General features: G+C 37.5%; 1 protein-coding gene across 44 annotated transcripts in view; it reads left to right on the top strand.

Moving 5' to 3' along the window:
- BAZ2B (bromodomain adjacent to zinc finger domain 2B) overlaps window positions 1-14,809 on the top strand; it is a 412,036-nt gene that overhangs the window by 40,455 nt on the left and 356,772 nt on the right. For 34 of the 44 annotated variants that reach the window (XR_012421150.1, XR_012421149.1, XM_074009246.1 and 31 more), the window contains exon 3: window positions 842-944. The gene's annotated coding sequence lies outside the window, so the exon portion shown is untranslated. Of the gene's footprint in view, window positions 1-838; window positions 945-14,809 lie in introns of all 44 variants that reach the window. The other 10 variants (XM_074009243.1, XM_074009230.1, XM_074009224.1 and 7 more) reach the window with 1 other exon arrangement.

Genomic DNA, 14,809 nt, shown 5'->3' with positions numbered 1-14,809 from the left:
CCAATATACTGAGTATTCCTGAGCAGAAAGAGTTCATATTTATTGACTGACCAGGCCTCTGAAAACTTCAGCAGGATGGGACAATTATTATTTTTTGTCTAATTGGTGAAATCATCCCAATAAATAACTGTTGTACCTGATCTCTTATTTTTAAAATTGAGATATTTATATTTAAACTCATTTTAAAAACATTGCCTCTCTGGGGTCACTTTTAAAAGTATTTGAGGTAGTACCTTCTAGAAAGAATTAATTATTTATGTCCTGTATAGCTACCAATTATTTTCTATCTTAATGTATATCACCCTTGCATGCATTTTTTTTTTTATTTGAAATGGTTCTTTGGGAGAACAAAAGTATTGCAAGGAGCTCCAGTGACCCAAATGAATTATAAAACATTAACCAGTAAGTCAGCAGTTCTGAACATCAACCTTGACAGCTTATGAGTGAAGATAGTAAGGGAGGGCCAGATTTAAAGGATCAATATATTTGACCTGACACAATCAAGGGATGAGGCATATTGAGGTGCAGTTTAGAACCATGAGTACTATTCTTAGAAAAGCAGGCCTAGACACACTTATAATCTGAAACCTAAGATAAAGAAAAAATTATGAAAGCAGACAGAGAAATGTTTGCTTTACATACCAAAGAACAATAATTTGAAGACCAACATTTTTTCGTCAGGAAACGTAGAGGCCAGAAGACAGTATAAATCATCTTAAAACCTGAAACAATAAATCAGTCATTCCAGAATTCTGTGTCCAGTGGAAGTATCCTTCAGAAATGATGGCAAAATTAAGACAATTTTACAAATGGGAAACTAAGAGAAATTTGTCTCCAGCAGACCTATACTACAAGAAATGATAATGGAAGTTCTTCAAGTGAACAGGAAATGATACTAAGAGAAAACTTGGATCTTCAGGAGCAAATGAAGAACATCAGAAATGGTAAATATCTGGATAAAAATAAAAGACTATTTTTATCCTCTTAAGTCCTTTAAAATGACCTTTGGGTATTTAAAACAAAATTATAACATTGGAGTTTTGGAGTTTTCAGTGTATGTAGATTAATGCATATTTACATTGTTAATATACAATAAAAGTAATTTATACGACTACTATAAAATACATAAAACTATAACAATGTATGGTATGTGGCAAGGGGGCAGGTGATTAAAGGGACCTATATGCTTACAAGGTGTATATATTTTACATGAAGAGAAGAGATATAGTGTTCTGCTTGAACTCTGAAAGATTAGAGATGTATATTGTGATCCTTACAGAAATCGCTAAAAATAAAATACAAAGAGGTACAGTTCATGAGCCAATAGAATTGTTAAAATGCCATACTAAGGAGTATTTAAATTATCTTTCTTAAAAGTAGAAAAGAGGTAGCTCACGCCTGTCATTCCAGCACTTTGGGAGGCCAAGGCGGGTGGATCACTTGAGGTCAGGAGTTTGAGACCAGCCTGGACAACACAGTAAAACCCCATCTCTAGTGAATATACAAAAATTAGCCAGGCATGGTGGTGCATGCCTGTAATCCCAGCTACTCGGGAGGCTGAGGCAGGAGAATCACTTGAACCCGGGAGGCAGAGGTTGCAGTGAGCCGAGGTCACACCACTGCACGCCAGCCTGGGTGACAGAGCAAGACTCAATTTCAAAAAAAAAAAAAGAGGAAAGAAAGAACAACAGGAACTACTGCAACAGCACATAGAGATAATAGAGCCAAGTAATAAAATTATTAAATGAAATTCAGTGATAACAATAATCACATTAAATATTAAACATCTAAATACTAAACTGTAAAGGTAGATTGTTAGAGCAGATATAAATGAAAGAACAAACTATACTTCCTACAAAAGATTTATCTTAGGCCTAAAAATACAAATATGTTGGAAGTAAATGAATAGACAAAACTATACCAGGTAAACAGCATAAAAAGAGGAAGCACCTATATTAACATCAGATGAAATTGCTTTTAAGATTGAGAGTATTATCGGAGGTAAAGAGTGATATTTCATCATGATAAAAGGCACAATTTGAGAAAACATAATCACAGATGCCTGTGTAACAGCAACTTAAACATACATGAAGCAGAAATTGAGATCATGGTAGAAGATTTTAACACCGCCTTCTCAGTAATTGATAGAACAACTAAAAAAAAAAATCTGTAAAGACATAGAAGATTTGAACCGATTTGATCTAATGGATACATTTGGAATACTATACCTAAATAACTGCTAAATACGTATTTTTTGGGGGTTCACATGGTATATTCTCAAAGAGAGACCATATGATAGACAATAAAACAAAACAACAAATTTAAAAGGAATGAAATTATGCAGTTTGTTCTCTTACCACAACAGAATTAAAAATCAATGACAAGATAGGAAAATACCAAATATTTTGAAACTTAACACCCCCACCAAATAAAAAATAGGACAAAGAAGAAAGCAAAAAGGAAATTAGAAAATACTTTGAAGGGAGTGATAATGAGAATACAACAGATCAAAATTTGAGGAATGTAGATAAAGCAGTGCTTAAAGGGTGACATAGCTTCAATTTCTTTTTTTTTTTTTCTTTTTTTTATTTGAGACGGAGTCTCTTGCTCTGTTGCCCAGATTGGAATGAAGTGGCATGATCTCAGCTCATTGCAACCTCCGCCTCCCAGGTTCAAGCAATTCTCCTGCCTCAGCCTCCCGAGTAGCCTGAATCACAGGCATGCACCACCACGCCCAGCTAATTTTTGCATTTTTAGTAGAGATGGGGTTTCGCCATGTTGGACAGGCTGGTCTCAAATTCCTGACCTCAAGTGATCAGCCTGCCTCGGCCTCCCTAAATGCTGGGAATACAGGTGTGAGCCCATTTCAATTTCTTAAATTAGAAAACAAAGCTCTAAAATTAATGACCTGAGATTTTAAGAAGCTAGACTAGGAAAAGCAAATTGAACCTAAACTAAGTAGAAGGAAGAAGGAATAAAGATAAGAACAGAAACCCATCACCCAAAAAACAGATGAGAGAAAACTGACAAAACCAGTATCTGATTATTTGAAAAGAAAAACAAAATAAACATGTACCTACCTAAATGATTGAGATAAAAGAGAAAGCAATAGACAAAATTAAACATGCATTCATTATATAAACTCAGTAAACTTGGAATAATAGCGAACTTCTTAACCTGAAAAGGGGTATATACTGGAAAACCCCCAATTAACATCATACATAGCAGTGAAAGATGGAATATATTACCCCAAGGATTAGAAACATGGAAAGAATGGGCCGGGCGCGGTGGCTCACGCCTGTAATCCTAGCAGTTTGGGAGGCCGAGGCAGGCAGATCACGAAGTCAGGAGATCAAGACCATGGTGAAACCCTCTGTACTAAAAATACAAAATTTTAGCCAGGCGCTGTGGCGGGCGCCTGTCGTCCCAGCTACTCGGAAGGCTGAGGCAGGAGAATGGCGTGAACCCGGGAGGCGGAGCTTGCAGTGCGCCTATATCGCGCCACTGCACTCCAGCCTGGGCGACAGAGACTCCGTCTCCAAAAAAAAAAATAAAATAAAATAAAAAAAAAACATGGAAAGAATGACCTAATGACCTCTTTCACCATTTATATTTAACATTGTAACAAATGCTGTAGACATTGCATTAGGGCAAAAGAATAACAGCAATAATGTGTATAAAGATCCTAAAGGACAAAGTAAACAGTCCCTCTGCAAAAGCAACTACTAGAACAAATGAATGAATTAACAATGTTAAAGAATATAAGGTTAATATAAAGTGAGTTGAATATTTTATATACTAGTAGCAAACAATTGGTATTTTTTTAAAACTTCATCAAAAGAATAATAGGAATAAATATAACAAAATACATCTACAGTCTCTACCCAGAATACTATAAAACACTGATGAGAGAATTTTTAAATGACTGAATTTAATAGATATACCATGTTCATGAATTACAGCACTCAAGATTGTTGACATGTTGCTTCTAATGAAATTGATTAATAAAACTAATATAATTTCAATTAAAATTTTAGTAGACCATTTTGAGAGAATATGAAAAGCTGATGGTAAAATCAATGTGAAAATGCACAAAAGCAAACAAGCAATGATAGACAATCCTACTTTTAAAATGATAAAATTGGAGAACCTATCCAGATTTCAAGACTTCACGTTATAATCATAACTATTTGTTATTGACAAAATGAAAGGCCCGTGGAACAATGGAACAGAATCCAATCTTAAAATAGGCCTGGCACACACATATATAATTAACTGATTTTCACCAAGGATGCCGAGATAATTTAGTGAGGGAATAGAGTCTTTTATTTATTTATTTTTGAAACAGTCACACTCTGTCACCCAGGCTGCAATGCAGTGGCACAGTCTTACATCACTGCAACTTCCGCCTCCTGGGTTCAAGCAATTCTCGTGCCTCAGACTCCTGAGTAGCTTGGATTACAGGCAGGTGCCACTATGCCTGGCTAATTTTTGCATTTTTAATAGAGATGAGGTTTCACCGTGTTGGCCAGGCTGGTCTCAAACTCCTGGCCTCAAGTGATCCACCTGGCTTGGCCTTCCAAAGTGCTGGGATTATGGGTGTTAGCCACCATGCCTGGCTGGAGAGTCCTTTCAATAAAATGTTGATATAATTGACTGCCAAAATGGGGGAGAAATTATTATTAATTCCATCTTATATTGAAGAAAAAAAACTCAAAATGAACTATAAACTTAAACCTAAAGCCTCACACTGTAAATCGCTGAGAAGAAAAAAAAAAAAAGACCAGGAGAAAAATCTTTGCAATCTAGAAATGGGAAAATTTTTCTTAGTTTTATTTTTAATTTTTTTATTATACTTTAAGTTATGGGATACATGTACAGAACATGCAGATTTGTTATATAAGTATATATGTGCCATGGTGGTTTGCTGTACTCATCAACCCGTCATCTAGGTTTTAAGCCCCACGTGCATTAGGTATTTCTCCTAATGCTATCCCTCCCCTTGCCCCCCAACCCCCACCAGGCCCCAGTGTGTGATGTTCCCCTCTCTGTGTCCATGTGTGTTTTGTTTTGTTTTGTTTGCAGATGGAGTCTTTGCTCTGTTGCCCAGGCTGGAGTGCAGTGGCCTGATCTTGGCTCACTGCAACCTCCGCCTCCCGAATTCAAGCAATTCTCCTGCCTCTGCCTCCCAAGTAGCTGGGATTACAGGCATGCGCCACCACACCCGGCTAATTTTTGCATTTTAGTAGAGACGGGGTTTTGCTGTGTTGGCCAGGCTGGTCTCGAACTCCTGACATCAAGTAATCCACCCACTTTGGCCTCCTAAATGCTAGGATTACCACATCTGGCCTGTTCTTAGTATTTTAAAAGTATGAATCAGCTGGGTATGGTGGCGCATGCCTGTAATCCCAGCACTTTGGAGGCTGAGGTCGGTGGATCACTTGAGCCCAGGAGTTTGAAACCAGCCTGGGCAACATGGTGAAACCCCATCTTTACAAAAAATACAAAAATTTAGCTAGGCGTGGTGGCATGCCTTTGTAGTCCCAGCTACTTGGAAGGCTGAGGTTGGAAGATCCCCTGAGCTAGTGAGGCAGAGATTGCAGTGAGCCAAGATTGTGCCATTGCACTCTAGCCTGGGCAACAGAGCAAGACACTGTCTCAAAAAAAAAAAAAAAAAAAAAAAAAAAGTGAATCATAAAAGAAAATATAATAAATTGGCCTTTTTTTAAAGATCAAAATTTAAATTTTTTGCTCTTTGGAAACACACTTAATAAAATGAAAATGCAGTGAATGCATGGAGGAACAATATTGTAAATATATATCAAAGGACTGGGACTTGCTTGCAGGATATTAACAGAACTTTTACAACTCACTAACAAGAAGAAAGTGACCCATTTAACAAATGAACAAAAGTTTTGCCTAGGTACATCATAAAAAGATACGTGAATGTGAAAATAAACACATGAAATTATGCCCAACATCATTAGTCAACAGGGAAATGCAAATTAAAACCAAAAACACCCATTTCACACACATTACAATTGTTAAAACTAAAAAGATGTCCATATGGAATGCTGTTTAGGACGTACACCAACTAGAATTTGCAAACACTGATGGTGGACATGTAAAATGGTAATCCACCTTAGAAAACGGTTTGACAGTTTCTTAAAAGTTAGTAACAGGCAGCTGGGTGTGGTGGCTCACGCCTGTAATCCCAGCATTTTGGGAGGCCAAGGCAAGCAGATCATGAGGTCAGGAGTTCGAGACCAGCCTGGCCAACATAGTGAAACCCCGTCTCTACCAAAGATACAAAAAATAGCCGATGTGGTGGCATGTGCCTGTAATACTAGCTGCTCGGGAAGCTGAGGCAGGAGAATTGCTTGAACCCGGGAGGCAGAGGTTGCAGTGAGCCGAGACCACACCATTGCATTCCAGCCTGGGTGACAGAGTGTGACTCCATCTCAAAAAAGAAAAAACACACACACATGCTGGCAACAGGCCGTGCATGGTGGCTCACACCTGTAATCCCAGCACTTTGGGAGGCCAAGGCGGGAGGATCACCTGAGGTCAGGAGTTCGAGACCAGCCTGACCAACATAGTGAAACCACATCTCTACTAAAAACACAAAAAATTAGCTGGGCGTAGTGGCACACGCCTATATTCCCAGCTACTCAGGAGGCTGAGGCAGGAGAATTACTTGAGCCCAGGAGGTGGAGGTTGCAGTGAGCTGAGATCATGCCGCTGTACTCCAGCCTGGCTGACAGAGTGAGACTCTGTCTCAAAAAAAAAAAAAAAAAGAAAATTAGATAAATTAGACTTTGGCAATATTAAAACTTTTGTGCTTCTAGGGACACCACCAAAAAGGTAAAAGACCACCAATAGAATGGGAGAAATATTTCAAATTATATATTTGATAAGAAACTTGTATCTTGAATATATAAAGACCACTTACAATTCAATAAAAAGCTTATTTTAAAAAATAGACAAAAAATCAAAATAGACATTTATCTAAAGAAGTTATATAAATGGTTTATAAGCACATGAAATGATGTTCAACATCATTAGCCATCAGGGAAATGAAAATCAAAATGACAATAAGATACTAATTCACAACCACTAGGATGGCTGTTTAAAAAACAAAAGTAAGGGCTAGGCGCAGTGGGTCACTCCTATAATCCCAGCACTTTGGGAGGTTGAGGCAGGTGGATCATGTGAGGTCAGGAGTTCAAAGCCAGCCTGGCCAACATGGTGAAACCCCATGTCTACTAAAAATACCCCCCCCAAAAAAATTAGCCAGGCATGGTGGTGGGCACCTGTAATCTTAGCTACTCGGGAGGCTGAGGTAGGAGACTCACTTGAGCCCACGAGACAGAGGTTGCAGTGAGCAGAGATCACGCCATTGCACTCCAGCCTAGGCGACAGCAAGACTTCATCTCAAAAAGGAAACAAAACAAAACAAACAAAAGTAAGAAACAAGAATCAGTGAGAATGTGGAAATATTGGAACCTCTCATATGGTGCTGGTAGGTATGTAAAGTGGTTCAGCCACGGTGTGGAAAACAGTTTGGCAGTACATGAAAGAGTTAAACATAGAAATGCCATATAACCAAAAAATTCTCCACTTAGGTATATACCTTAAATAATTAAAAACAGATATCATGCATGAATGTTTATAGTAGTACCATTATACAATTGCCAAAAGGTGGAAAGAACTAAATGTCCATCAACAGATCAATAAGCAAATTGTGGTGTAATCTATCCAATGGAATATTATTTTTGGCCAACAAAAAGGAATAGTGGTACATATGCTACAGTGCAAATGAGCCTTGATATCATGCCAAGTGAAAGCAACCAAATACACAAGGCCACATGTTATATGATTCCATTTGTATGCAATATCCAGAATAGGTAAATCCAGAGAGAGACAGCAGATTGGTGGTTGCCAGTGGCCAGGGAATACCTGTTTCATGGGCCTGGGTTATTTTGGGTGGGGGATGGTCAGGGAGTAATGAAAATCTTTTGCAATTAGATAAGATTGTTGGCCAGGCACGATGGCTTACTCCTGTAGTCCTAGCAGTTTGGGAGGTGGAGACAGGAGTACCGCTTGAGCCCAAGAGTTCAAGACCAACCTTAGCAGTATACTGAGACCTTGTCTCAATTAATTAAAAAAAAAAAGACGATGGTTTTACAACATTGTGAATGTACTAAATGCCACTGAATTGTTGCCTTTAAAATGGTTAATTTTATATTATGGGAATTTACACAATAAAACACATATACAAACATATACTCACACATTGAGATATCACTACACATGAAATAGATGGAATAAAACTTTTAAAACGGACTGCACTGGGTTTTGACATGGTTGTAGAGGAATTAGAACCCTATGTGTGGGAATATAAAATTGTAAAACTGCGTAGGAAAACAGTTTGGCTTTAAAAAGCTTAAAAAGCTGAACAAAAACCAACCACATGATTCATTCACTCTTCTTGGGAATTTGCCCAAGAGAAAAAGAGGATATGGCCATACAGACCCTTGAACTAGAATATACCTAACAGCTTTATTTGTAACAGCCCCCAAATTGGAAACATCTGAAATGTCCATCAACAGGTTAATGAATAGAGAAACTGTAGTATATCCATACAATGGAATACTACTACTCAGCCATATAGAAAGATGAACTATTCACATATTACAATATGGCTGAAGCTGAAAGTAATTTTTCTAAGTGAATTAACCCACACAAAAAGGGAATATATACTATATGATTTCATTTATGTAAAACTCTAAACAAAATAGACAAACCTCTAGTGGCAAGAAATAGATTGTTAGTTGCCTGGGGATAGGAAGAAGGGGAGTAGGGAGGGAGAAAGGATTACAAAAGGGATGAAAAAACTTTTTGGAGTGATGAATATATTCACTATCTTGATTATGGTACTGTTTCACAAGTATATTCATAAGTCAAAAATTATCAAATTGTATACTGTACATATGTGTATTTTGTATATCAATTATATTTTAATAATGCTATTTTAAAAATAAATATTGGTGGCCAGGCTCGGTGGCTCACGCCTGTAATCCTAGCACTTTGGGAGGCCGAGGCGGGTGGATCTCTTAAGGTCAGGAATTCGAGACCAGCCTGACCAACATGGTAAAACCCTATGCCTACTACAAATATAAAAATTAGCTGGGTGTGGAGGTGCACGACTGTAATCCCAGCTACTCAGGAGGCTGAGGCAGGGGAATTGTTTGAACAGGGAAGGTGGAGGTTGCAGTGAGCTGAAATTGTGCCAGCCTGGGCAACAGAGTGAGACTCTGTCTCAATATATAGGGGAGGATGTGGAGTAATTGGAGCCCTTGTACACTGCTTATGGGAGAGAAAAATGTGTAGTTGCGTTTCACAGTTTGGCAGTTCCTTAAAAAGTTAAACACAGAGTTACCATTAAATCTATCACTTCTACAACTAGGTATATGCTCAAGAGAAATGAAAACATATGTCCACAGAAGAAGTCACAGATTAATGTTCCTGCAGCATCATAATGGCCAAAAGATGGAAACAACCCAAATTCTATTAAATGAAGAAAGAATAAACAAAATGTTATATATCTATACAGTGGAATATTATTTATCCATAAAAAGGAATGAAGTACTGATTCATGGTACAAGGTTGTTGACTCTCCAAAACATTATGCTAACTGAAATAAGCCAAAAATGAAAGGACAGATGTATAATTTCACTTATTTGTGATATATATGATACCTCATAGAGGCAAATTAATAGAGACAAAATAGAATAGAGCTTAGAGCTTACCAAATACTATGGAGAGAAAGGAATGGGGAGTTACTGTTTAATGGATATAGAGTTTCTGTTTGGCATGATGAAAAAGTTCTGGAAATGGAAAATGATGATGTGGTTGCACAAAATTATGAATGTGCTTAATTCCACTGAATTGTACACTTCAAAATGGTTAAAATAGTAAATTGATGTTATATTTATTTTACCTCAGTGAAAAAGTGATGCATGAAATTATGATACTGTAATGAATAGAGGACTTCCAGTTATGGTAAATGGAAATAGTTGATGACTCCTCTTTACAAAAAAATAAGTATAAAAATGGATAAATTTGTCAGAAACAACAACTTCTGTGCACTGGAAATCAACCCAAAGCGGGCAACACATTGAGAAACATTAATTCTTGAAAAACTGTTGCAGTTTTGGGTATGAATAGTGAGAGTCTGTGGCCTTCTTGTCTGGAGTTCTTCCTATACCCCTCCTCCAGGGAACTTAGTGGACAAGAGTGGTAGTTTTACCTGCTTTTGACTGGTCATGGATACTATGACATTTGATGTCAGAGGAATACTCAGAAGTGGAGAGTAAAAATTTGTGTCTTTGCCAGCTAAAATTATCAAATTAGGTTTAAAATGGTGGGGGAAACCCCCAGTTTTGTTAACTAAAAGTTAGTTCCACTTGGGAGACCTGGAAATGAGATATCTGTATAGGGGTTCTCCACACATCCCTTGCTAACTAGCAAACTACACATGTTCAAAGAATACCCAAGAGCATCTGACAAAAAGTAAAAAGACAAAGGACACTAAAGATTTGGCTCAAACTTTTAGTAGGTTCTGCAACCCACACACAGATAATTGGCAAGTGGTAGAAATCTTATTGGCTCAAGGTATTTGAGCACAACCCTGAGGCTGATTGAGCCACACCCATTGGCTGACCACTGAGTAGTGTTGAAACAGGCAACTTCTAGGAAGCCAGATTACAAAATAATAGTAGGAATAAAGAAACGGAACAGAAACATTCACGGAATAAATTATACAACTTCTCTACAATCTCTTCCAGAAAATAGAAACAAAGGGAATGCTTCCTTACACATTCTGTCAAGCTGGGATTATTTCAGTACCCAAACTAGACAAAAGACATTACAAGAAAGGGAAAGCACAGATCAAAATCTCTCATGAATGTAGATGCAAAAATCTTCAGCTGAGGCCAGCCACGATGGCTAATTCCTGTAACCCCAGCACTTTGGGAGGTCGAGGCGGGAGGATTGCTTGATCTCAGGAGTTCAAGACCAGCCTAGGCAACATAGGGAGACCCCATCTGTTCAATACAAATAAAATTTACCTGGGTTCAGTGGCTCATGCCTGTAATCAGACCACTTTGGGAGGCCAAAGCAGGTGGATTGCCTGAGCTTAGGCATTCAATACCAGCCTGGGCAACATGGTAAAACCCTATCTCTACTGAAATGCAAAGAATTATCCAGACTTCGGTGGAGCATGCCTATAGTCCCAGCTACTTGGGAGGCTGAGGCACAAGAATCGCTTGAACCTGGGAGGCAGAGGTTGCAGTGAGCTGAGATCATGCCACTGCACTCCATCCTGGGCAACAGAGCAAGACTCTGTCTCCAAAAAAGTATAAATAAATAAAAATAAAATTTAGCTGGACATGGTGGTACATGCCTGTGGTTCTACATACTCGTGAGGCCTAGGTGAAAGGATCTCTCAAACTCAGGAGATCAAGGTTGCATTGAACCATGATTGTGCCACTGCATCCCAGTCTGGGTGACAGAGCAAGACCCAGTCGCAAAAAAAAAAAAATTTTTTTCAACTAAATATTAGCAAATCAAATCCCACAATGCACAAAAACAATTTTATACCATGACCAACTGGTATTTATTCCAGTTACGCAAGGTTCGTTTAGCAAAGAGCAACTAATGAAATTCATGACATCAACTGGCTAAAGAAATCATATGATCATATCAATAGATGCATAAAAACAATTTGACAAAGTCCAACACCCATTTATGACAAAAATCTTTTTCAAACTGAGAATAGAAGGGTACTCCCTCAAGTTGATAAAGGACATCAACAGAGAAACTACCTCTAAAGTACTTAATAGTGAGAGAATAGATGCTTTCCCACTAAGATCAGAAACAGCGCAGAGATGTCCACTTTCACCACTCCTATTCGACTTCATACTGAAGTGCCTATTTAATTCAATAAGACAAGAAAAAGAAACAAAATGCCTGCGGATTGGAAAAGAAGAAATGAAACTATCTTTATTTGCAAATTTAAAGAATCAACCAAAAAATCTGGAACTAATAACTACTTGTATCAAAGCTGCAAGATACGAAGTTAATGTACAAAATCCAGTTGCCTTCTTATATTCCAGCAATGAACAATTTGAATTTGACATTAAAAACACAATACCTTTTATATTACCATCAAATCCGAGAAGTACTTAGATATAAATCTGACAAAGTATGTATCAGAACTATATGAGGAAAACTATAAAACTCTGACAAAAGAAATCAAAGATCTAAGTAAATTGTGAGATAGTCCACGTACATGGATAGGAAGAGTCTATTATGTCAAGATTTCAGTTCTTTCCAACTTGATTTATAGATTTAACAGAATCTCAATCAAAGTCATTGCCAATTATTTTGGGGACATCAACAAGCTGATTCTGAAGTTTATACATAAAGACAAAAGATGCATAATAGCCAAGACAATATTGAAGAACAAGGTTAGAGGACTGACACTCTCCAATTCCATGGCTTACTGTAAAGCTACAGTAATCAGCACAGTGTGGTACTGATAAAAGAGAGGACAAATTGATACAGAACACAGAAACAGACCTATGCAAATAATAGTCAATGGATCTTTGACAAAAGAGCAAAGGCAATTTAATGTAGAAAGGATGGTCCTTTCAACAAATGATGCTGGAACTGGACATCTACATGCAAAAAAATTAATCTAAATATAGGCCTTACAGCTTCCAGAAAAATTAGTTAAGCATGGATAGACCTAAATGTAAAACTGCAAAACTATAAAACTCCTGGAGGATAACACTGGAGAAAGTCTAAGTGACCTAGAGTTTGCAGTAAATTTTTAGATACAATACCAAAAGCATATACTCCATAAAAGAAAAACATTGGTAAGTTGTACATGATTACAATTTAAGACTTCTCTGCAAAAGACACCATTAAAAGAATGAAAAAAAGAGCCACAGAGTGGGAGAAATTATTTACAAAATACGTATCTGATGACTTATTCGAACATTCAGAGAAATATTTAAAATTCAAAAATAGGCCGGGCGCGGTGGCCTGTAATCCCAGCACTTTGGGAGGCCGAGACGGGCGGATCACAAGGTCAGGAGATCGAGACCATCCTGGCTAACACGGCGAAACCCCGTCTCTACTAAAAAAAAAAAAACACAAAAAATTAGCCGGGCGAGGTGGCGGCGCCTGTGGTCCCAGCTACTCGGGAGGCTGAGGCAGGAGAATGGCGGGAACCCGGGAGGCGGAGCTTGCAGTGAGCTGAGATCCGGCCACTGCACTCCAGCCTGGGCGACAGAGCGAGACTCCGTCTCAAAAAAAAATAAAAAATAAAAAAAAAATAAAATAAAATTCAAAAATAAGGAAACAGACAACCTGATTAAAAAAATGTGCAAAGGATCTAAACATATAAAGAAAAGATACATATGGCCAATAAGCATATGAAAAGATGCTCAGCATCATATGCCATTGGGGAATTGTTAGTTAAAATGAGAGTGTTACATCCAGACAATGGAATATTATTCAGTACTAAAAAGAAATGACCCTATTAAGAAATGAAAAGACATGGAGAAACCTTAAACACATATTGCCAAGTGAAAGAATCCAATCTGAAAAGATTACATACTGTTTAATTCCAACTATATGACATTCTGCAAAAGGTAAATCTGTGGAGACAGTAAAAAGAGCAGTGGTCGTCAAGGGGTTCAGGGTGAGGTAGGGAGAGAGGGATAAATGGGTGTAACACATAATTTTTAGAATCATGAAACTATCCTGTATGATACTATATTGGTGAATACATGTCATTATGCATCTGTCAGAACTCATACAAAGCAACAGAAAGCACACCCCCGATGTAATCTGTAACTTGAGTTAATAATGTATCAGTATTGGCTCATCAGTTGTGACCAGTGTACCACAGTAATTCAAGATACTAATAACTGGGGAAGAGATTTGAGGGGTTATATGGGAACTCTCTGTACTTGCAACTTATTTTTCTGTAAAACTAAAGTTGCTTTAAAAAACATATTAATTTTTAAAAGAATAAGCAGAGACATCAGTAGCTACACACCGCATGAGAGACAAATTCTGAAGTTTAAGTCCAGGCAAGTTACTAAAAATAAATAAACAACACTTTCGGGAAAATAAAACAGAATTTAGAGTTGCTACATGCTCTCTAAAAGTCAAAACTACTAGATATTCAAAGATGAGACATGCTCTGGAAATAAAGCAATCAATAGAAATTGAATCTGAGTGGGCCCAGATGTGAGATTTTGCAAAGGACCTCAACACAGCTATTAGAAATACGCTGAAAAATTGTTTTAAACTTACATTCAAAGAACTAATGGAAAACATAATAACAGTGACTCAATGTAAAGGGGGAATCTAAATAGATAAATAGAATCTATAGAAAAGGAACCAAATAGAAATTCTAGAACTTAAAAGTAAGAGAACTGAAATGAAAAATTTACTTGATGGACTTAGCAGCAAATTGAAACACTCAGTAAACTTGAAGATCATTAAAAATTACCCAGTGAGATGAGATCATTAGAAATTATCCAATGCGATGTCAGGTAACCGTTATACATGTAATGGGCATCCTAGTATGAGAGTGAGGGGGGAGAAAAAATAATTGAAGAAATAATTAATGAGCACCTCCGAGTTTTGGTAGAAACTTGAGGTTCAAGAAGCTCATCAAATCCCATAAAAGAAAAACACTAAAGGACCACACCTGGAAACATTATCG

The sequence above is a fragment of the Macaca fascicularis genome, chromosome 12 (genome assembly GCF_037993035.2).
Source record: "Macaca fascicularis isolate 582-1 chromosome 12, T2T-MFA8v1.1".
In the NCBI taxonomy this organism is placed as follows: Eukaryota; Metazoa; Chordata; class Mammalia; order Primates; family Cercopithecidae; genus Macaca; species Macaca fascicularis.
The sequence above is the reverse complement of the archived record's forward strand: the minus strand, read 5'-3'. Positions and strand labels throughout refer to the sequence as shown.